Source organism: Orussus abietinus, unplaced genomic scaffold (assembly GCF_000612105.2).
Source record: "Orussus abietinus isolate OABI.00-Male unplaced genomic scaffold, Oabi_2.0 scaffold30, whole genome shotgun sequence".
NCBI classification, from domain to species: domain Eukaryota; kingdom Metazoa; phylum Arthropoda; class Insecta; order Hymenoptera; family Orussidae; genus Orussus; species Orussus abietinus.
This window is the reverse complement of record NW_019394276.1, coordinates 776,474-799,822: the sequence shown is the minus strand read 5'-3', so window position 1 is coordinate 799,822 and position 23,349 is coordinate 776,474. Positions and strand designations below refer to the sequence as shown.

The 23,349-nt window shown below is 49.4% G+C and overlaps 1 protein-coding gene across 2 annotated transcripts in view; it reads left to right on the top strand.

Annotated features, from left to right (window-relative positions):
* The window catches only part of LOC105701751 (forkhead box protein O), a 98,631-nt gene that overhangs the window by 2,039 nt on the left and 73,243 nt on the right, over positions 1–23,349 (top strand). The gene's annotated exons all lie outside the window — the stretch shown is intronic.

Genomic DNA, 23,349 nt, shown 5'->3' with positions numbered 1-23,349 from the left:
CCTTTGGCTATTAAGAGCGACTAAAGGCGCCCGACGTTTGGTCCAATATTGCCTGCACGGTCAGACGAATTTTGCCCATATGTCGAAATGGCTCCGTGTTCAAAGGGTTAATGGGATACGAGCTCGATGTATCACCCGTCATTTTCTAACTTCGTGGGGGAAATGTTATCGCGTTATCCTTAATCAGGAAAACGAGTTGCAGGTGCTCTGTGGACGGCGTCTCTTGTATACGCGTACACCAGAGCGTGAAAGTACCGCCTGGCTATTAGGTGTTAAATGTCCCGATTATGACGTTACATAAAAACGTCCCCGGGATTGTATAATGTCGCTTTTAATTTATTCCCGAGCTTCCTCGTCCCGCGAACCCCGCGTCGAGTCCCACGGAATTAACGCCGTTATGGTGATATGAAAGTGTCATGTGTATACATACCAAAAATTCGAAATACTAATAAAACTTATCTCCAAACTGGCTCCAAATCATTTGAGACTTCATTACAAGATTATGGAAGCCCTAAGGAAGGACGCGATACTAGGGAAATTTCATTTTTTGAAAGAAAAAAAAGAAAGAAAAAGAATTCGTCTTTATCTCGGATAACAACCAAGAAACATTTTTTTTTTAAGTTAAGCGTTAAAGTTTCAGATAATTCGGTGCACTCAGTTTGGAGAAAAGTTTTATAAATATTTTCACGTTTTGAAATATATATGTATAGTCTTGGCGCCCGTGAAATTTAATTTTTTTTTTTTAATCAATTTATATATGTACGATTTTTAATTCTCTGTGAAAGAATTAAATTTCAAGTTTTAAGACGCAATTTCGACCGGGGTAAAACTGGGTAACGACGTGTCAATGGATTTACGGAGTTGCGCCGGGGACCGTGCCTAATTAGCCTAATTGCTCTTAACCTTTTGGGGAAATTTAGTCCCCTAAGATTTATTTTCCTTTCGCTCCACCGTATTCAAAAGTAATCATTTTCAACCCCCCGTGAGTGTGCTTTGAAGCTATTTGAAGTGCTTGAAGATTTCACCTCGAAGAAGTAGAAGGAAGAGAAAGAGGAAGTTTGGAAAAATAGGTTTCGTATGGAACTTTATAGTGTACTTTACGGTGATTAGGCCTCTTTTAGGTCGATCCCTTGTCAATTATGAGCGGGTATTATGTACCCAATCGGTGCTCTCGTTATCGTTACTCGGAGATCCCGGGGAGTAGATCCTCGAGAGCACCTCTCTCGACGTAAACGCGGCACTTCCAGTGAAACTCGAGCCCTCCTAGTTTCCTCTAATCTGACCTAAATCCTACATCTGGAGTTCCATCCTCAACTCGTAGCCTACCTCGTTCTGGCTCTTTCTCTCCCTCCCTCTCTCTCTCTCTACAGGTATTACCGTTTCGATGAGTCGCTTAACGGAATTTCGGATTTCTCCCCGCCTCGCGAAGGAAACGGCCTCGACTCCGGACTTATGTATTCTTGGTTCTTGGTCTGAGATAGATAAAAAAGAGAGAAAAAAAATTAATAATCCCTTTATCGAGAAATAAATTTCACGAGCACCAGGTTCTTCCTTGGGGCCTTCAAAATCACGTGAGGAAGTTCCAAATGATTCGGTGCACCCGAGTTGGAGAATAGCTTTATCAATGTTTTGACGCTTTATATGTATGTATTAGATGTATGTAGTAATAGAACGATCCTTTCATAACGCCTCAAAGGGCTACCGAGACCAGCCGGGGATTATCGCGGGGTCGACCAAGAGGTCGAGGTCGTCCGGATGTCCACGGCCTTTGAAATTCCTCCGGTCGGGCCGACTTTCGAGTCCGGTCTCGACGGGCCCCTCTTCCCCCTCTCCGTTTCCGATTTCCGCTCTTGCGTCCCTTCGAGAGGGACTCCCGGGGCCCGATTTTACGTCCGGTAATGAGAGTCCTCCAGAGGGTTCCGCTCGGGTTCCCGAGGGTCGGGCGGGACCTCCCTAGGGCCGCTCGACACCTGTTCGCCCTCGGGATCCGCGGACAGTCGGCGGGATTCCGGCCTGCTCGGCCGTCGTGATTTAATTTCATTATGGTCATATACGTATAAAATAAAAGAAAATATTGATAAAAGTTATCTCCAAAGTGAGGGCGTCGAATCATTTGAAACAACAATGGAGATCAAGAAAAATACGTATTCTTGTTTCTAGCATGGGCTAACCTTATCATTATTACCCTTTCATATTACCTTAAGGGGATGTTAAAGTGGCATCCGAAAGTTCAATCGTTCATAAGACTTTTCATAGAACCGGTTGTCTCAAACCTTTTCATACTTTAAAACGTGAATATGGAGACCCTAAGGTTGGTCCTGAAACTCGCGAGATTTCATTTTTTATAAACTATATTTAAAATACCCATAAAAAAAAATGTTAAAAGAATTGAAAATTCATGAGTCTCAGGACCTTCCTTGTAGTCTCCCTATTCGCGTAGTAACGTTTCAAACCATTCGGTAAACCGAGCTGGGAGAAAGGTTTTATAAACAAGACCTCTCCGACGCCCCTTTCGCGTCACCTTAAGTTTAATAATTTTTTTCTCAATTAATGTTTCGAGTTTTCGTATGATAATTGTTAAATTGATTCAGCGGTATCATTTTCCTCCAGCTCATCAAAACCTTTTGGTCGAAATAGGTATACACGAAATCATGGTATTTCTACACTATTTCTAGTGTTAACGAAATATATCTCCTCGGCTGTATGAGTTCCTTTCCTCGGTGCGCCCAGCCCTCGCACTTTTATCTCGCCCCGATAGGAAGGAACCTTCTACCGATCGGTCTTGCCTCGCATCCTTGACTCGTATCGAGAGCTTCTGTCCGCACCCAGCGAGAATCCGCGGCTCTTACCGATACCAAGTACTCGTGGCTCGAAACCAGTCCCCGGACGGGCAGCACGCCGTCGGCCTTCTGTTTTGCTCCGTCCTCGGTCACCTGGAACGAGGAGCGTCGACGTTGCTCGCCGCGGTGGTGGGTAATGGGTATGCCTTTGAAGATTCCCTGAAACCCGAGACTCGGGTGGCCGCTCGAGCGTTAACCGAGTCGGGCCGCTCGGCTCGGCTCGGCTCGGCGCGGAGCGAAGGAGAGAGAGAGAGAGGGAGAGACTTACCGAGCCGAGCCGTGCGCCACTATTTTTGCATACTGCGCCGCAACGCGCCTTTTTTCTTCTCTTTTGCCAAAATATCGGCGGTGGGCCGAGAAGGGGTCGGGGGGAACCAGGAGAGGGGCAATCGGACCTCTCTTTCTGCGTCCGTTCGTTCCCTCTCTCTCCGTCTTATTAATACACCTGGAGGTTGCGACGGTCCGGAAAAATAACTCCTTCCATGTTTTCTTCCTCTCCCTCTGTTTACATACGCGCTCGGCTATTGACACGGGATAATTGGGGGAGTACCGCGTTATTTGTCGCGGGGATATCACGATCGCGGCACGGGGTTTTTTCGACCTCGGGATCGCCCTGCGTGGCACTAAAATGGTTGATAAGTGACGACGCTTCAGTGCGGAGGTTTTGGCTTACCACGGGGAATCTGAGCGAAACCACATTTTTGGGACTGTTTGGATCCTCGGATCAAAGTTTTGGGCCTGAAGATATTGAAGAAATCGAGATGTCTATTTTTGTTTTCTTGGTTTTTTTTTTTTTTTTTTGAAAGATATATTTCAGTCAACAATGCCATGTATCGCGATTACGATTCATCGCATCACGCGATAATGTCCGATGCGATCCACCGGGATATTTTACACGGTCGACCGAAAACTATTTACCATATCATTTCGTTACTTCGCCTAAACGTTCGGTTGTATTTACGCGTACTCGTAGTAACCATGCTTTATGGTTAAATCGATGAAAAAAAAAAAAAATTGTATCGGCTCGGGCGACTATCTTTCTGTGCGATCCGGGAGAGGAGGGTGCCCCGTGCCACGTGGTCCCTGGCGCGTGCTCGGCCGCGGAGAGAGAGAGACGCGCTTATGCGGGCCGCGGGAGCGCGAGAGAGACGACGCGACCGCGGCCGGGCACGAGCCGGACTCGGCTTGGCGGGCCCGTTTGGCTGGATATGGCTCGAAAGTGCGCAGCCGCGGCCGACCGGAATGGCGATTGCCTAACCGGCGACGCGCGTCGCGATGCAAACGCCGGCGGGGGCCGGTGTGACCGGCTCCGCGGATTTCGATACGCGGCCGCGGACCGACGTTTTAAAATGGCCGGCCGAGAACCGGTCGATTTTAGAGAAACGCGCCGCGACTCCCTTTCCCTTTTCTCTCTCTCTCTCCCCCTCGCCTTCGCCCCGCCGATCGACGACTCGCGGCATTTTTCTTTTTTTTTTTTCGACTTTACGCAAAACCCCGCAGACGTTAGGTCTTGTTCTGGGAGTGCTCTCGCTTTTGCGATTCGGACGGATTGCGCCCCGTTGATGGTGTCCACACATTGTTAAAAAAAAAAATTCATGAAATACATACACTTTTAGTACACAAAGTTGCAGTAAAATTATAAATCTGACGTCTTAACGGCGACTTGGTGTATACATTTATTATAAAATTCTGTGGGAATTTACAATTTTACAACACCGCGTTATAAGTCTGCGAAATTGCGGGGAAAAATTATAAATTCGATATTCAAAAGTCACTTGGTACTGCATGGTTTGCACAGTGTTTAGATGAGTTTATTATTTTACGCGAGTTTATTTTTAAAGAAATTTAATCGAAAGATTACAAGTCTCGGTGGTACTGGCGGAGAAGCATTGTAGCGACATTCTCGAGTCCGAGAAATATTTAAATAATATTTAATAAAAATTTCTTTGAAGTCAAAGCTTCATTTTTTTCACGACAGGGGAAAAGAATCGTAGCCGGGGACAACCGCGGCGAGAGGTCCCGGGCATTCCGCGAACGCTTTCCTCCTCCATCTCTCTCTCTCAGTCTCTCTCTCTCCCTCTTCCTCCCCTCGGAAGCAGAAAATCGAGAGGTCGGTGCGTGCAACCGCGGTTAAACCGCGACCGCCGAGACGCGAGTACGGTTGCGTTTACGAGCTGCGCTTAAGGGCAATTTTCGTACCGGCGGGGAGCGGCCTGTTCACCTACGTTCCGCCCTTTTATTTTCATTCCTTCCGCCCTCCTCGGGCCGCACCGGTTTCTTTTTTTTTTTCTTTTTTTTTTTTTCTCTCTAAAAACCACCTCGTCGAGGAGGTTTTATCAGCTCTCCGTATCCTTTCCCCTCGCCGTCTCCTCTCGTTCGCGACCTCGCGAATTTTTCGTAACGACTCCCCCTCCTTCTTTCGACACACTCTCGGGAGGTTCTCGTGATAAGTGAACGTTGCCACGTAATCTGCCGATGTATTCTTTGAACCCTAATTAACCGTAGAAGTAAAAATATCATCCTTCGCGTATCGGAGCCAGATAGGATATCTCGTGGATTTGGAAACGCATGGCTGAGGCTGCTACCTACTGACCGATCTACCTCAATTAACCTGCACCAAGTACCGAACTCGGTGTATCCCTTGACACATCCCGTCCAGAAGGAATAATTACAAATTGATAGAAATTTCGCGGTTGTCCCAGTGAAATACTGGACGTCCCGTTTCGTGCCCCGGGTCTTGGGACCCTGTTCTCGGTTTTCGACGCTCCCCCGATTTGTCCCTTTTTTTTTTTCTTTTTTATCACGCCCGATACGCGCCTCGATCGCGACGATCGCCTCTGACCTTGCCCGGAGCAAGGCCGCGATTTCTTCCCGCCGAAGGTGCACCGTCCATGCGCGTTTCCTATATAGGCGCGACCTCGGTGCACCGAGCCACGCAGCCGCCCACCTTTCTCCCGAGAATTTCTCGCCCGGGGCCCTCTCTCGTCTTACGGGACTTTGGAGCGATCCGTTTTCGCCATGGAAGCCTCGCGAGGACGGGGATGGATACTTCGGACTCGTACCCGACCAGCCCAAGTTACCCTGGTCCGTTAAAAACTGCCCGAGTAATGAGTTACCGCAATTGCGTCGGGCCGATTCGCAATTGTCCGCACAGGTGTCGGCATACGGGGCAAAAAGTGCGGATATTAACAAATCGACCCGATGTAAGGCTACCGTGAAATACCTACGTACGTTCATTCGTTATTAATTCCTGAGTACATGTATATAATATTACAATGTATACTTGCATATGAGTTATACATTAAAACCCCCTGATATTGTCTAGGATAATTGGTAAGCGGATTTTGTAATTTCTTGGAAAGTACTTCATCAATTGGTGCACCGAGTAAATCATCGAACCATAGGGAGTTCTTTACGTTAGACTTATGGTTGTCGTTGCGCGAGGTGAAAGCCGTTATTTGCGCCACCGTGTCCGCGAGGATGGCGTCCGCATTCGCCGGTTTTACGGGGAGTCCTTGAATGAACGAGGTTAGTCGCCCTCCCCTCCTCCCTCCCCGTGGAAAGTGGGAAACGGGAAACGGAAAACGGGGGAAGCGTCCCCGGCGGCGTTCGCGCGTCGTCTACACGGACCACGTGGTCGCGCGCGGAGCTTGCCGCCGAGTCGAGCGCGCCTGCGCGGGTGCGCGCGCAGGTACACCTGTGGACACGTGACTCGCGCCCACGTGACCGCGAGCCGACTCGAGTGGAGGTACGTAATCGCGGGACTCGCCTCGCTTATCCTTGACCCTTCGGTCGGGTTAACGCGCGGCCCGTTAAGGACCGCCTCCGTTAACGCGGCCGTTTCGCGGCTCGACCCTCGTTTCCACCACGTCACGGGAGTTAACGAACGTTTTCACCGAACGGGAGGCGCCGACCGCGTTGCGTAACGCACCGACGGGTGGAAAACGTCGCGGAATGGCCGCCAGGCGGGTCGCGTGTTACCGCGACGCGGCATTTCCACCGTCTCGTCGGGCTTTCCTCTTCTCCGTTCTCTCTGGTTTCATTCTAACCTGTAAAATTAACTCTGCCATTTCCTATCGTCTCTCGTTCTCCGAGGTACAGTCTCGACGCACCTCGAGGTACGCGTCGACACTTTACTTGCGCGGTTTGGTAGTTGAATATTGCGTGATATTTTTTTTATATTTTTTTCTCCTTGTCTAAATTGAGTTTTATTATTTTTCTCGCGTAAAGTTCATCTCGAAGATCCGAATTTGCGTATCGGGGTATCCGCGAATGATGTCGATGAGCCGCGACAGGTAGGCAGGCCTCCCTCGGAGGTTAGGTCGCGCGGCGACTCCACGTCCGCGAGCATTCGATCCGATCGAATCCCCGATTCGAGGCATTGACCTCGCGTGCCATTTATTCTCCCCGCCCTCTCTCGATTCGCCTTTCTCCCTCGCCTATCTCTCTTGTATTCTCCTGCCGGACCCGTCCCCCCTCCGCTTTCGCGCGTCACCTACGTGGCACCCGTGTGACACCCGGCTCGGGCCTCTCCGGGTTATTATAGATCCGATTCCTCCCCCACTCCACTGCTCGTCTTCTTTTCACGCTCCTTCGCCCGCTCTCGCTCCTCGTTGTGTCTCTTTTCGCCTCCTCTCCTTGCCTCCTTGCCCGTCGCCGGCCCCCACGAGCGCGCACTCCCGCATGGAGCGGCTCTCGCTCGTCTCTTCTCTCTCGCACTCGCGCGCCGCCCTGTACCTCTCTCTCTCTCGCACCCACGGCACAGCCCGCCGCGCCGAGCGAAGGGTCCCCGAATGTATATCTCTCACGGCGACTTTCCAACGGGAAGAAGGTCCACTTTCGGGTCCGCCGGGCAAAAAGACCCGGACCTGCGCCTCGGGGGGACGCTGTCCTCCCCGGTTCGCCGAAAAGACCTCCAGGATCCGCGATTTAAATCTCCCGGTCACGTGGCTACCGGGAATCGTATGGCTCCTACTAGAGTCTACTCCATCTCGTTATTCCCCGGTTCCTTCTGTCTTCTCTTTCTATATAACAAGTATACCTTTCGTTTATACTACCGACCGAACCATTGAAACCTCAAATTGGATATCATGTGACAAAATTGGAGGAAGATTGAAAAATTAGTACAAGTCCCGCCGTGTTACCGGTAGGCGACGAACGGAGAACGTTGCCCGGGAAAGCGCGTTCCACCGCCTACGGGGAAAAATATATTTCCCGGCTTATCGGCCTTTTTCTCCTCCTCCTCGGAGAGGGGTGGGGAATTCGACCTTAGAGAAAGGTGCTCGGAGGACTCGATTTTACGGTCGTAGACCGCGTGATTTATCGCTCGGTGGGAACACTTGCGTGTACCCGACACGCGTGGCCTAACATACGAATTGCAGGTTGCAGGGTTTACGAGCGTGCCTGCACCCGTGCACGCGCGTTACACTTGTTACATCAGGGCATATTAATCCGATATATACGGGATACGTAGGGAAGGATACGTCTAGCATTCCGGCGCACTCCACGGCATTAGATTAACCCATTCAGTCGGCAAAGCCTCGATCGAGCCGAAGCTCATCAGCGGGATTATCAAGAGCAAACGTGTAAAAATAATGTTACATTTTGTAAAACACGGACCGAGTAGCACTCGATAATAAATCATTTAACATAGATAATAAAAAAAAATGATCATTAAAATTAAATGTAATTTGCAGTAATAACATAAAACTGGTGAGGGCATTAAAGTTGGTAAATGAAAAAAAAATGATAAACCGATGCCGGATTATATGAGAGGCTGATACTTCCAGTCGTATGCACTTGGCTTTTTGTTTTCATATTTCAGTATTATAATGTGGATCTAAATACTTTTTTTTTTCCCCAAAATGGGAATTCGCTATGACCATGTACTCTTGGCGAGGTTTTTTTTTTATTTCAAAGATCAGAGCTGTCGGGTAGGGAAATCGTGATTTTTGTCATGGGCTTGAGAAAAAAAACCACCGGGTGTTATTAGCGAGGCGGGATGATCGAAGCCTTGCGTAACGCAGCCGCGAATTATCTCCCCTCCTCCTCCTCCCCTTCAGGGTCCATTGTCTCGGTGCTCCGTTTGTTAACCTTCCCTTGGTGGAACGATTTGCGCATAAGAGACCTTCCGCGAAAACCAGCGTGTCAGTGAACTCTCTCTCCTCCCTTCCTTTTGGGATACTCCTTCCCGAGGGAACCGCTGCTCCAGGGGCCAGTAACAGCGCGTACTAAGGTGTGTACTGTACGTGTGTGCAGGTATTCTTAAGCGAACCTGTATATAAGGGACGTCCCAGAAGTAGTAATCCCTCGGTGAAAAGGAAAAAAAAAACGCACGCGCACCCTGTGTGGGGTTTCCGCTCCGTGAAAACAAGGGGTGCTCGCACCTCGGGTATAGGTTAGGTCCGCGAGGGGTAGGTCAGGTCGCGGAGAGAAGTGCGGGGAGGGCCGGGGCCGCGAGCAACAGGTCGCTCGGACCGGAGGGGTTCTCGCGTCGCGTCTCTCTCGCACTCTCTGTATCCCGGTCGGCTCCGTCTCTCTCGCTCCCCGCCGCGACGTTCGCTCTTTCGCGCCTCTACCACCCGTGAAGGGTGCGGGATGAGTGCGCGCTCGGACGCTCAGAGGAAAAAATTCATTTAACCGCAGAAATGTTACGTCAATCGAAGGAACAGTTGACTCGAACAGTTTGCCACGATTCCAACTAGATTTCTTGCATCGAATTTATTCCAGGTATTATTCGATTATTCTTCTAATTAATAAAATATTTCCTCGGTTCTGGGAAGTGTCGTTTTACGGGGGATGAACCTTTAGGAAGTTGCGAATTGCCGTTTTAACGATGCTCCGTTGCGGAATTGAACTTGAGGATGAACGTTAGGCTGCGAAAGAGATAATTAGAAATTATCAATAGGAACCCTCGCGAAGGGTACCGAGTGCAGATTGTTGATGTCTATATTGTTCACGAAAAAAATAAAAAATAAAAAAGGTACCAGGTTTCTAGAAATGCTACATTCAGAGGTGTTGAACTTGGAGATGAACACTTCACTTGAAGAAACTTTGAATAAGGACCCTCGCCGGGGATTAAAGTATAAATTATAAATAATCCCCCCGCGCATCCTGGCCCTCCTTTCGCGTGACCGTACCCGTCATGTACCGCGTCATTGGCGAGGGCTCCTCGAGGTCGAGATCGCGGTTCCGCGGAAATTCAATCTGGTGTGAGGTAACGCCGATATGCGAGTGATCGAATGGCCGTTTCGCCGCGGCGGAATGCAAATCGAGGCCTGGCGAGCGGAGGGGGGTAGGTGCCGGATCGGAGCGCGGAACCGCATTTACGAGGCGCGTCGTTAGAGGCGTCGTTTGCGAGGTCGGGAAAAAAAAAAACGCTCGGATAAAGTCTCAGGTGGGAGTGATCGCGCGTCACGTAAGAGCGTTAATGCGGGCGCCGCGAATCGCGAGCTATCGATGTGGGTTAAGTCGATAAATGCGCGTCCAGGACGCGGAACGCACGAAGGAGGGGAGGTAAGGGCAGGTGCCCAAAAGAGGTTAGACGGAGAGGAACCCGCTCTCTCTCTCTCTGGACTCCCTTGCAGATGCCGAATGTTCTATGAATTGACCTACTGATTCATATAAATGAATAAATTAATTTTCCGCGACAGGAGGCCCCCCAAGAGTCGATTAGCGACGCACCCTCCGGCTCGTATGGGGAGGGGAGGAATTTCGACTCTCTTCGGCCGTGCCTCGCATATAGGAGTACACCCCATGAAATCATGGCGAAAATTATTTTCCGAACCTGACGGCCTCTGTACGGGATTAACCGACATTTTATGTAAATTTAATGAAATCTCGTGGACCCGCTACGATCAGAAAACAAAAAAACCTTGTTTATTATCTGGCTCCTGAGTAAGGAGGGGTATCTTTTCAAAACGGAGGTACGGCCAAGGTTTCATAGGAAACACTCATGTACGCGTCGGTCCTGTTCGCAGTGGTCCGCTCCCGGGGAGCGCGCGCGCGCGAATGGCGAGCCCGCGAACCGCCACGGAGGTGCAAGCTCCCGGGCGCGACGATCGGGCCAATCGGCATGCCCACTCGAGGGGCCCGACTGCGCGCGCTTCGCTCCTTCCTCTCGCTCGCTCCCGGTGCCTGCCCATCGCGACCTCTCGCTCCCTCCGCGGCCCGCGAGGAATTCCTACCATTCGACCAGTTAACGTGTCCGCGCGCCAACGAGGGGGAATAAACGCGAGACGGCTCCATGACCCGCCGAATGCGATCGGGTTACGTCCTCCCCCCGATTTACCGGCGTTTCGGGGCCGAACGGACCCTCTCGAATTTCCTTAGCGCGAGGTGCACCGCGAAGGACCGGCGACCATTTTTAAGGGGACTCTTCCCCCTCTGTCCTCGAGTTAACGGTAGGGGATGAATTTTTAATATCGATACGCTATTTCTAACCGACGGGACGATTCAATTGGTCGTACGAATTCTGAAAGAGGCTGGGAATATTTTGCAGGGGACAGGAAAAATTATGGTCACTTGGGTATATGAAATTTCCATGTGCTTTTAAACGTGTACTTGGCGCGAAGCTCTAGTGGATTTTCTGATACGGTGGGGGATAGGTCGGTGTGCCATTCTTCGACGGGGCTAAAATGAAAAAGCCGCGCCCTTGACGCATGTCGCGCGCGCGCGCCGAGGTGCGAGAGTTCCGCTTTGCCTGTGCCGTCTCTAGAAGGCTCTGTTAAGTGGAGGCTCTGAACGCGCGTAAGTGGGGTTATGGCCCGACCGCCCGCGCACCGCCGTCTGCGTCGCGCACCGGATCGCGATCTCCCTCGGGCCCGCGCTCGGCCCCACTCGGCCGCCCTCGGCTGCCCTCGGGTACCGCGCGGCCGCACACGCGCGCGCATCCAAGCACTCGGCGCGCGGCGGGCGCGGCGCGAGGTCGTGGCGCGCGATCGCCGCGCTAAACTTAGCGCGCTCGGGTACTTGCGTAATCGTTACGCAGTCCTGGACCTAGCCAGGGCCTCCTTGGGAACCGAGCCGATGGGCCGCGAAGGGTCGACCCTGTAACGTAACTGCGGCTAATCCCGACCGTCCATCCGGACGGATTTAACCACGACTCGACCATTTTAGTTCCTGTATTCATTTTTCAACGCGTGATTAATAAGGCCACCCATTGTAACGTTTGGTTAGAAGAAGGAAAAAAAAATCGCACTTTATTCCTTCGGATACCCAACGACGGATTTCTTCGCTGGACGTCCGTCGACTTCCAATCTCGCGTCGCGGCGTCGGAGCGCCTAGCACTTATCACGATTCAGGGTTATCGCCGATGACGACGGATACTGCCTTGCGTAATCGTTGCGCAGCGGTCACTCGATAACGCCGCATCTCGTCCGATTTCTTACTTTTCCTTTTCCTTTTCCTTCTTCTTCTTTTTTCTTTTCTCCCTCCCTTTTTCCCGCCGTTCCCTGAAAACTGCCCCGTCGAGTGGTCCAACGGCGCGACCGCGTCGCGGCGACGACTTCCGCCGATTTCCCGGAGGCGTCTCTCCTCCCGATTTGCATATCGGCGTCTAGGGACGGGGAAAAAGTCACCGAGACGAAAAACGAACGCCTCGACTACCGAGGCCTTTGAGCACGGCTACATTTCCTGGATACATATGTATACACATATTTCTATTTTCTTTTCTCATCGTTTTCTTCGCCGCGCTTCTGCGCCCGAGCGTCGCCCAGTGCATGAAATTTTCATTTCTTATTTTTTCATCGTCTCATTTGTTATATATATATTTTTTTTTAAATTCACGATGTAGGAGGAGAATGGGGATTTTTGTTAATAGCATATCGAGGATGTATTAACCTCGAACACGAATCCGACTATCGGGACGGAAATAAATGAGAGAAAACGAAGGAGCTGGTTTATCGCCGTTTCTCTTTCTTCTTCTTTTTTTTTTTGTAAAAAAAAGTTGCGCTGCACAATATGGCGGCTGTTCTCGAAGGACATCGTTTTGCCCTTCTCTCGCTCGAAATCCCGCTCCATGTCGCGATATCGAGGATCTAGCGAGTACGCGCGAGTACTTGCGAAGGGCGCTCGTTACACGCGTACTCGCTCTGCCGACAGGTATAGAAAAGTGAGGGGGCCAAATCCAAGAGAGAAATAGAAACGGCGAGAGAGAGGGGGAATGGCTGAACGAGCGGTTAAAAATAATCGCGCGGACGCGCGTCGCTCGGCGGTTCTCTTTCTCTTTCTCTCTCTCTCTCTCTCTCTCTCTCTCTCTCTTTCGAGGCCTGCGCACTTTCGGCTTGTTTGAACACACGGATCGCCTTGATTCCCCGGGGTTCGATTCCGGGACGAGAAACTCGATCGGCCGACGCGACGCGGCGACGTCACCGACGCCGACGCGACGCCGCGAATGCCCGATGAGAGCCCTAACCTCCACGCTATCCCGGATAAAGTGCGGGACCCCCGGTTTGCCTAAACTCGGATTACCGTCACGGAGGAAAGTTAAACGGCCGCGAATCGAGCGGCTGCCGCCAGGTTTCATGGGAGTCGCCTTAATTTAAGGGGATGCGAATGTGACATCCGAGGGGTCAATCATTCATGACACTTTCCTTCAAACTGGGGTTATCAAACTTTACCACGCGAATGTGGAGGCTGCAAGGAAGGTTCCGACAACCCGTGGAATTTCATTCCTAATATGTATAATATTTTAAAAACGTCCGTATACGAATTTAAGGACTTCGAAAATGTCTTAGGGGGTCGGGACCTTCCCTGTCACCTCCACGCTCTCGTTGTAAGGCGTGAAACTTGAAATGCTCGGAGAGAGGTTTGACAAATGAGGGGCTTACCTGCCGTAACTTGTACGTCCCTGTTGCCGGGACCGACGGTAATTATTGGAAATTATCCCGCGAAAATTGACCGTTTAAATGATTTGCATGATTAAACGGGAGCCGAAAAATTGTTTCACGGTGGCTTTCGAGGATATCCGCTAAGGGAGGGTGTCGAGGTACTTCAAATCCCCTCGCCGTGGAGAGTCCTTTTTTATGGCGTGGGTTAATAAACCCACCCGTAAACCTTCCCCCTTGGGAACGTCGGATGGGATACACCTGGGAGGATTCCTGGAATATTGTCGCAAAGACACTTTAGGGCTCAAAGAGTGTCCCTTCTGGTGAGGGAGCATCAAAGGATGGGACGTCCCTTCGATTCGCGGATTCGGCGCAGATGAGGAACGCTTCGGAGGATTTCCAGATCTCCCTCGGGTCCTGGGATCCTTCCGATGACCCCGCGGGACTTTCTTTGGCCAATCTCGGTGCCCAGGATGCATGGGGAGGATCCTTGTATCGAGACGGGGAGGTCTCGACATATCGCGTCGCATATGTCACACGGCAATGACTGTGTTTTCTTGCGACATGTGTGACGCATGACGTACTCTCTATACTCTCGCGGGACCCGAAATTGCACGGGCCTGGACGTCAAATTTATTCCATTTCGCCTCCCCCGGAATCCCTCGGCAAATCGCCGATTCCGCCGCGAAATCCGAAGATCCCTTTAGGATAGTTAATAAACGACCGGTAATTTATCAACTTTGGAGATTCATCCCTACCGTCGTCTCGGACTTTAGGGGATAATTTAGATTCCAGTACGCTTAACACTATTTCTACCACGATTTTGTGTATACCTATGTCGACCAAAAGGTTTCGACGAGCTGGAGGAAAATCATACCGCTTAATAAATTTAACAATTATTATACGAAAACTCGGTACATTAATTGAGAAAAAATTATTATACTTTGAAAATAATTTCAAGTTAAAATTTTAAAAGGTGTCTTGACACCTTTAGTAGAAATAGTGTTAAATTGTGTACAGATGATTATTAACGAAGCGATAACGTGACTCGTCCCTTCCGGGGCTGGAACTTCCACAATTTAGATAAGCTACTCAACCTTGGATAATTATTTTCAAGCAAGATTTTCCTCCCTTCTTTTTTTTTTTCCTCTCTCATGAAGGGAAGAGTCGGAGTCCCAGGAGTGCACTTTCGTGTCCGGATTCTTGCCGTCTTTCGGCGTACCCTGCAAATCGAGTCCTTGAGACCGATAAGCGTCCTTTCTTGCGGCGACGGGACGTCGCAAGGTTCTCACCTCTCGAGGCGCGCGTTACGTGATACCGTTGTAAGAACGGTAATCACAGGGGGAGGTTCGATTGCGCAAGCTTTCCGGCTTTAGGACCTTTGCTCCGAGGCGAAACGGACCCCGGGAAATCGCGATCCATCAGTCCGCTAATGCGTACCCGAAGACGAGGCTCCTTTTTTTTTATTTTCTTTTTCATTTTTTTTCTTCCTCGCGCGATCTCGCGCCCGAACCCGGAAGTGACGTAACGGATGCATCGCCTTCTCGATCGGGAAAGAAGACAATGCCGATATTCGAGTTTCCGTACAAAAGCGTGATGGAAATAATCCCTACACTCCACATATCCGCAATCTTCAAAGAAAGTACGGTATACAAGTCCTGTACTATTTTTTTCTTTTTTTTTTCCGCGCTGCTTAGTTTCCCTGTAATCATTTATTGGATGTATAGCCACCCACCCGAGTGTCGCACAGAGCGCGGCGCGTCAATGCGTGCTCCAAAATCAGCGGTACTCGTTTCCAAGGTATGACCGTTTCTTGAATTGCAGAGGATGGGCTGTTAATTGTCCTTAATTGTAACTCAATTGACCCGCTCTCTCTCTCTCTCCGATAGTGACATTTCTATTAACCCAATCATGCGTCGTGATAAACTGGGATTTGTTGTAGAAAATTAATCTGCCTCCATGACCGTTTATCCGAATCGTAAGACGTGGAATGGTACTTCTCAAAGAAATTCCACCGATCTCGTACCTTTCGTACGACGTTACCTTGTACGTAGTAATTTATAAAGTGCGCGAGTAACTTGGTCATTTTTATTCCATTTTCGCGCAATTTTCTGACGCTTTACTAGGATCTCCGTGATCTCATGGTCGGTGAAAATGGGAGAGATTTTTTGACCTACGTCGAGACGACGGCCAACGGGAGCTCTCGACGCCAACGGATGGTCCATTTAACGCACGTTTCGTGACTCACGAGGGTTCGCCGCACTTGGCGCACGCATATCCGCTCCCTACGCGCAATGTGCCTCGAGGTGCCGGAATCCCCGGACTTTTTCCTGCTCCTTGTCTTAGTCTCATTTTTTCTCTTTTTTTTTTTTCTCTTTTTTTTCTTCCACTCTATTTTACTATCCGCAACATTTACAACCACTATGGACGCAATGACCTACCCCACTGCGCAGTTGGATCGCGTTATCACGCGCCTCGCGTGATAATCCGTCAACACGCGGCCGCGGTTATCTTTCGCGGAAAGTTTTTCTCCCGAATTGGGTGCACTCTGCATTCCCATGCGTAAGGATTACTGGGGCAGGATCGATGCCCCGCAAATCCTTTTCCGCGTATTAAAAAGAGCTTCAATAAATTCCCAAACCGTGTGCCGGAAGTCTCGTCCAGCCGCAATATGCTGTACATCTGGAATACCCTCGTAGATGCGTTTACTCGAGGCCTTTTTAATTTTACAGGCCGGCTTAAATAATCCCCGGTGAAACGTAAAACCTCGAAACTCGTCGGTGCGTACATAAGCGTTGCGTTATTTAAATCGTCATTTCGGTACAACTTAATGTGCACGGGCTTTATTATTTCACGGGGGCGGGTTAATCAGTTTCCGATAAAGTGTCGCGAAATTCCCGAAACCCCGTTTACAAATTGCACGCCGATTTGGCATCGGCATTTTAATGCAACTTAATCCCACGGGGATTTTTTGAATTTTACTGGCCAGTTCAAACAATTCCCGATTAAATGAAAAGGGGGAAATCCCTGAACCTCGTCCACGCGTTTGCAAACCTCGGGTAAAACAATTTCGACCGTCGTCTGGAATGTATGATTTAACGGCAACCTGAATGTAATGGAATGTGTGATTTAACAACAAGGTTTGTATAAACATTTTTAACAACCGGTCGTAAGGAAGGATTCACGGGAATTGCTATGCTGGAGTTTGGAGGAAATCGGGGAATAATGGTCGTGTGCGATAATTCCCGATTTTTTTTAGAGTGATTTCCGATTGTCGCCGGAGATTTCATATGAGGATCCTGTCGAAGGATATCCGGGAAATTGGTCTTTGAGGCCGTATTATCCCGGATTTTCTCTCCCGAGGAGATTTGCTTCAAAGGGAGCGAACACACGCATCGATCGATCCGCCGATCAATACCTCGATCCCGGAGATATATCGGATTTTACATAATCCGCGATATGTCGCTTTATATAATGAACGATACGACTCGAGGAGCTGCGACGAAGGACGTTTCTGCGGGGTGCTCGACGATCGATCCGCCGATCGATCTATCGATCGCCGATCGGGACACTCGCGGCCTCTCTTCGCTCTAATATCTCCTTCTCCCACGCGGACACGCGCGATGCACGCAATAATTCGAGATTGTGTTCTCCTACTCGTTGACTCGCCTATGTGACATTGGATAACATCCGTATCGGAATTATCGATAATGCGCACGCTGCATTAGCGGCCGTTCAGGCGCGGTTTCTTCCAATTAGAGCTGAATCGATACCATCAAATTATCGAAACACCCCCATAGGCAAAGAATTTTTTTTATTCGGTTTAACGTTAGAGGGTACGAAAATTTAAGAATTTTTTTTATTCGGTTTAACGTTAGAGTGGGTACGAAAAATTAAGAATTTTTTTTTATTCGGTTTAACGTTAGAGTGGGTACGAAAAATTAATAAGATAGAAATACCTGGTTATTACGTTTGATCATACTCCATTGAATTCGATACGAGGACTGCTTATCGGGACCAAGTATCGAGAGAGAGTGTCGATACCGAAGTACGCGATCGTTTCTTCGAGATTTTTCCTGGGGAGAAAATATAATTCATCGCTCGATGGACAGAGCAAGATATCGATTAAAATTGGAGTCGATAATTCGGCCGGCCTTGGGCGAGCCCTTATCAGAGGGGCCAGTTCCCCTGTAATCAGAGGACTGGAGCGGTCCTTCCGGCGAAAAGTAGAGGTGGCAGAAATAGGAGCCGCAACAATGGGCCGCGATAGCTGGAGTGATAACGTTCAAGCGTCGATAACGAGGGGACAAACAGTGGCGAAGTTCAAGCCGCGCTTTCTCCCGCTTCGGAGGTCAACTCGGCCCAATCTCTTGGAGAAGACTCGAGCTTTCGTGGATCGGTGCTATCTCGACCCCTCGTTATCGGGCGCGCTTTAAAGGGCTTGGAAAAGTCAACGATACCTCCGCCGATAAGACGGAAGGGTCCTCTCGGATTTTCGACGCCTCTCCCAGCGAACAGGTGGAACGGTCGAGATCGATTAAACTGGAGATCCAATTAAAATGAAAAATTGCCCTAATGGAAAAATTAAGAATAATTAATAATACCGAATAGAAATCACCCTTTCGACTCGCTGATTTCTCCGTTTCTTCTTTCTCCTTAAATTTCGACAATCAACCGGGAGAAAATCACTCTAACACCGACGAGAACTTTTACGCAAATTATCTGTAGTAATTGTTATATTTAATTTTATATATATATATAAAATTAAACAAGCATTTCGCCTTTCGTTACGCTCCCACTGTTTAACGCCCGACCTTTCGCTACCGTGATATAAGACGCGATCATAGAAGTTTCTCTTGGGAAAAAAAAATATATATATATCGCCATCGGTTCTCCTTATCAGGGAGGTTGGGAGTGATAAGGAAGTGTCGAAAACGAGGAGCCAGGCTCGAGAAATCGGATCGCGAGAGCCCCGACGTCGAGTTCGAGCCTTTCCGTACGTAAACGGGAGACGCGAGTTATCGTCGCCGTTATCACCGGCTTATCGGCGCGCTCTGTTTGACGTGGCCTGTGCAGACAAGAAGAGCCCCCTGCACCAGCCAACGCCAACGGCATTGCGCGTCGCCTCTTATTGTTAGATCGACGCAGGTATTTACGTACGAGTCGCGCGTTTTCTCCCGCAGCATCCCAGAGGAGCAGGCCTCCTTATCTGCCCCGCAAAAATGGTATCAATCTCGAATTTATCGCGCTTAATATAGACCCGCCTTGGCCTTTCTCGGTGCATATCGACATTCCCGTGACTCGTGATAACGAGTCCCAATTCATTTCCTTTTTCTTTTCGCTCTTCTCCTTTTTTTCCTTTTCCTACGGTAAACGCAGCCTTTACTTGAGAATCTCTGAGATACGACGTTGAAAGTGTCGTACCACCTCGTAGCATTGGAAAGCATGTTAATTAAAAAGATTTAACATGCGAGTTTGTTGCAGATATGCACTCGATAAAGTTTAATATTGCTGGTTGCGCCTGGTTAAACAATTTTCAGGTTTCGTTAATGAGAAATTACGGTTAACGTGGCTAGGAAATTCTGATTACTGATGTCTGATCCACTCGGGCCTTGTTCCACTTGAAGACTGTAATTCTGTTTTTAGCTGCACTCTCTTTTCGAGCGAAGCACACCCGCGTTTGAATAAAACCTCGGATGTCTTGCGAGTTTATTACAGTCTTTTTTTTTTTCTTTTTTTCTTTCAACAATCTAGAGTCCGCCTTTTCGCAGGAAGGATGCCGCGCGATAGCCGGGAAATATTTCCCTGAATGAATTCGCATGGATCGCGCGTATCCTATTCCCCTGGGAATGCAGTTTCTGGTAATCAGGATGCAGCACTCGTGACAAGAGTTACGAGCATATACATGCATGCATATTATATGTGTATATATGTATACATATACGCGGTGCCCCGAAATGCGTGTCTTCGGAGGCGCGCATTTCTCCTCGTTCGACGGATTTTGTCAAATAGTCGAATTACACGTAATCGCGAACAATATGGTACCGCGCATCCATGCGCCGAGTATTGCGGAAAACTGTTCCCCATTGCGGAAAATCCGCCGGCGGTTGCGCCCGGTATAATTATATCATTGACGCATGTTATCCATATAATGTTACACAGCTTTGACACGGAACGGTCAACAATCGGCCATCGGTCCTTCCGGTGTCAAATTGCGGACGAACCGTCGCGGAAATGCCGTTGCATCTCCCGTAACAGGGAAGATAGCTATTCCGTGTGTTCGATCTCGCGATCATCCTATCGAGTGTTTTAATCGCCTTAAGGGGATGTGAAAGTGGCATCCGAAAGCTCGATCGTTCATAAAGCTTTTCTACGAGCTGGGTGTCTTAAATCGTTTCTAACCTACAATACGCATGTACTGGCTATAAGGAAGGTCCTGACATCCATATTTCATTTTTTAAAAAAAATTTTCGAAATACCTACGAACAAGTTTTTAAGGGATTGACATTTCATCAGTGTGTCAGGACCTTTCATATAGCCTTCACATTCTCATTGTCGAGTCTGAAACGAATCGGTACACCCGGAAAAGTTTCATAAACGAGACCTCTTTGACTCCGTTTTCACATCCCCTTAAAATAACCAAAATTCCGATTATTTTACCTTATACCAGTTCGTCAAACGATCGGAGCAGATGGGAAATACTTTTGGTTAATTAAGAGAATAATGATCTAACTCGTATAAATTGTCATAATCCCGAGGAAACGTTGCATCCAATTTATTCGAGTTCAGTTCGGTCGAGTCATTATTAATTTGAATTAACTAAATATTTCTTTAGTTCAAGGTAATGTTTTTTTGCTTTGTTTTCTTTTTTCTTTACTGTCCTCCGCCCACGGTCCCATGTCGGCAGGTGGAGGTTCGGAGAGGCGATTCGAAGGAAAAGCGAGGGAGGGGAGAACGTCCTCGGAAGGCGGAAGAGACGCGCGGAAGGGCCGCCCGCGGTTTCGCGGCGGACACGTGGAGGCGCCGCCGGGCCGCACGCACACCTACGCGGCCTTCGTTCTCGCGGTGTGTAGAAAACGCGGGTTTAGCGACGCAAAAGGTCAAGGCTCTAACGTCGCACGCGGAACGGGAGGGTCAAGGCGGCCGCGGGAACGGCGAACTCTCCCGACCGCGTCGCGACGCCTCCGGATGATCGCCGACGTCTCTCGGTTTTCTGGGTCTTTTTTTTTTTTAAACGTTTAATATATATATATATACATATATATTTTTTTTTTCTTTGTTTTCCACATCAACGGAGGATTTTCTCGACGCGGATTAAAGCGCGAGGGGCGTTTAGACGGATTATGCGTGTTTTTCGAACCGAACCGTTATCGAACGCCTCGAGAGGTATCGATATACAAATTCGAAACGATTAAGAACCGAGGCGTCATCGAGATAACGTCTGGCGTGATACTACACGCCGGCAGATGGTTCGATAACTCGCCGGGCGGAGGAATTTGGAATTGTAGGGAATTCGGAAAAGGAGCCCGATCGATTCCTCCGGAATGAATTTGGAGAAATCGACCAAGAGTATTTCGAGTGCCGCTCTGCCCTTCGTATTTCGACTCTGGATTCGTTCTTCTTTCTTTTTTCTTCCGTGGGATCATTCTAATACCTTTTTCCCCCCTTCCTCTTTGTTAATTTACCGGGCCACCGCGTCACGCCGATCTGGCCGTGGGTCGCCGCGGGGCTCGGAGGTGGAGGGGAGAAGGAAGTTGAGGAATTCCAGGAGGTCCCTCCACCTGTGGCCACCTCGTCCTTCGGCGGCCGAGCGCCGCTTACCCGACCGAATGCTAATCATCGACTGGCGGACCGACGGAGGGGGCGAAGTAAAGGGCCGGCCGCCAAGGTCGGGCGCTTCTGCGCACGCGCTGGCGCGCCCTCAGCGCGTCACGTGGTTTCCGGCCACGTGGGGCCGCGCGGCCAATCGGCGCCCAGTCGGCAGCGCCGCGCGGTGCGCCGCGGAGGCGCTTTATCTCTCACCTTTCACCTATTTTTCTCCCCGCGAGGCGGAATCCCGGGACGTGGGCCGTGGCGTACGCGCGCGTACGGGACACGCTCGGGCGGGGGGCAGAGAGGAGGGAGGGCTGGGATGCGTAGGGTTAACCGACTTCCTGATAACCGCGCGCTTTATCGCTAGAAACTCCAGAGGGGTTATCGGGCCGCTCGCGGTTGCCACGTCTTCGGGCCTCGACTGCGCCAATGGCCGACCGATCGCCGACCAATGACCGGCCCGGACGCCGCCAAGCGACTGGCACCCCTCACTGGCTCGCCGGAGCCCGGGCCCTTTTTGCCGGCCGAGGCTACCCGAAGACGCCCGAACCGCCCGGCCGGAACGGATCCTCTCGGTGCGCTTGCACCGGGGATGCGCATCGTGGAAAAATTCTACTCACTCCGCGCAGTCGTTTGATATCCGACTGCGGTTTTTCCTCCTTTCGGGTGCCCGTCGAGCGAACTCATTTTCAATCCATTTCTATCGACCATGTGGTGTTCGACCGTTGATAATATCCTACTTTATTAAACCAAACTATGCTTTTGAATCGTGTATGTGAATATGTCTCTAGAATCGTCCTCGTGCCCGGGACCATATGTCAAATTTTTCTTTGTATGCAGAGAATACTTTTAATATCGTGTACTGATCAACAGGAAATTACAACATACATTATAAATGTATTACTCGTATTTACTAAATTTATAATATAGGTTGTACGTTTTATTTGAAGATATGTTATAAAATTAGTATACCATTTCTGAATGGAAGTTCCAACAAAACAATCCCTCCTCTTGGTTTGCGATTTCGATCTGGCGAACCTCCGGGGCACCGGAAACGGCTGGAATGGTCGTCGCCGTTTCCGGCAATTTCGGGTTTCTGCGGTCACCTCGAATAAAAACTGGAAGATAACCCCTTCTTTTCAGATATCCCCGTATTAAGGGATGTCCGTATTGGCGCGAGTCCCGAGGTAAAGGTCTTAGTTCGAAGGAAAGAGAACATAAAATTTCTTCACGCCGGACTTCGGCGAACAGCTTCCATGGCGGAAGGAAAATATTTTCCCCGCGAGTTTTTTTTTTTTTTTTTCTGTTTATTGCGGATTTCAGACGGGGTGAGGGTGGAGAACTCTTAAGTGACCCGGTCACCTAACGCGGGATAAACACCGGTTTTTTAACGGCTCGAATTCGATGCGTCTCTATGGGGTGTTTACGGTCGCCAATGGCAATATTGAGGAACTTCTCGCAAACTAATTGTCCGGAAAACAGGGGGACTTTGGAAAAACGACACCCTAGAGGACCGATTGGGATTCCTCGCGGAGAATCGGAAGGAATTCCTTCGGGATCGTCACCTGGACAGAATACTGCCGGACCCGGGACTCGATCGTCTGGTCTCTCATAAGAAATCCTCCGAATTGCGAAAGAAAAATAAAATAGAAATATTCTGCTCAAAGTATTCATAAAATGGCGATAAGAAATTATACCGGTTACTAGTACGTTTAGTTTCTTTATTTACTGAGATATTTATTACTTCGTAATAATGCCCGAATGTTGGAATTTCTTTAAACGCTCGAATATATACGTGTATAAAAACCGGGCGCCACTTTGATGAGATTTAATTATTTGTCCAGCCAAGTCTGGAATAAATGTCGTAACGC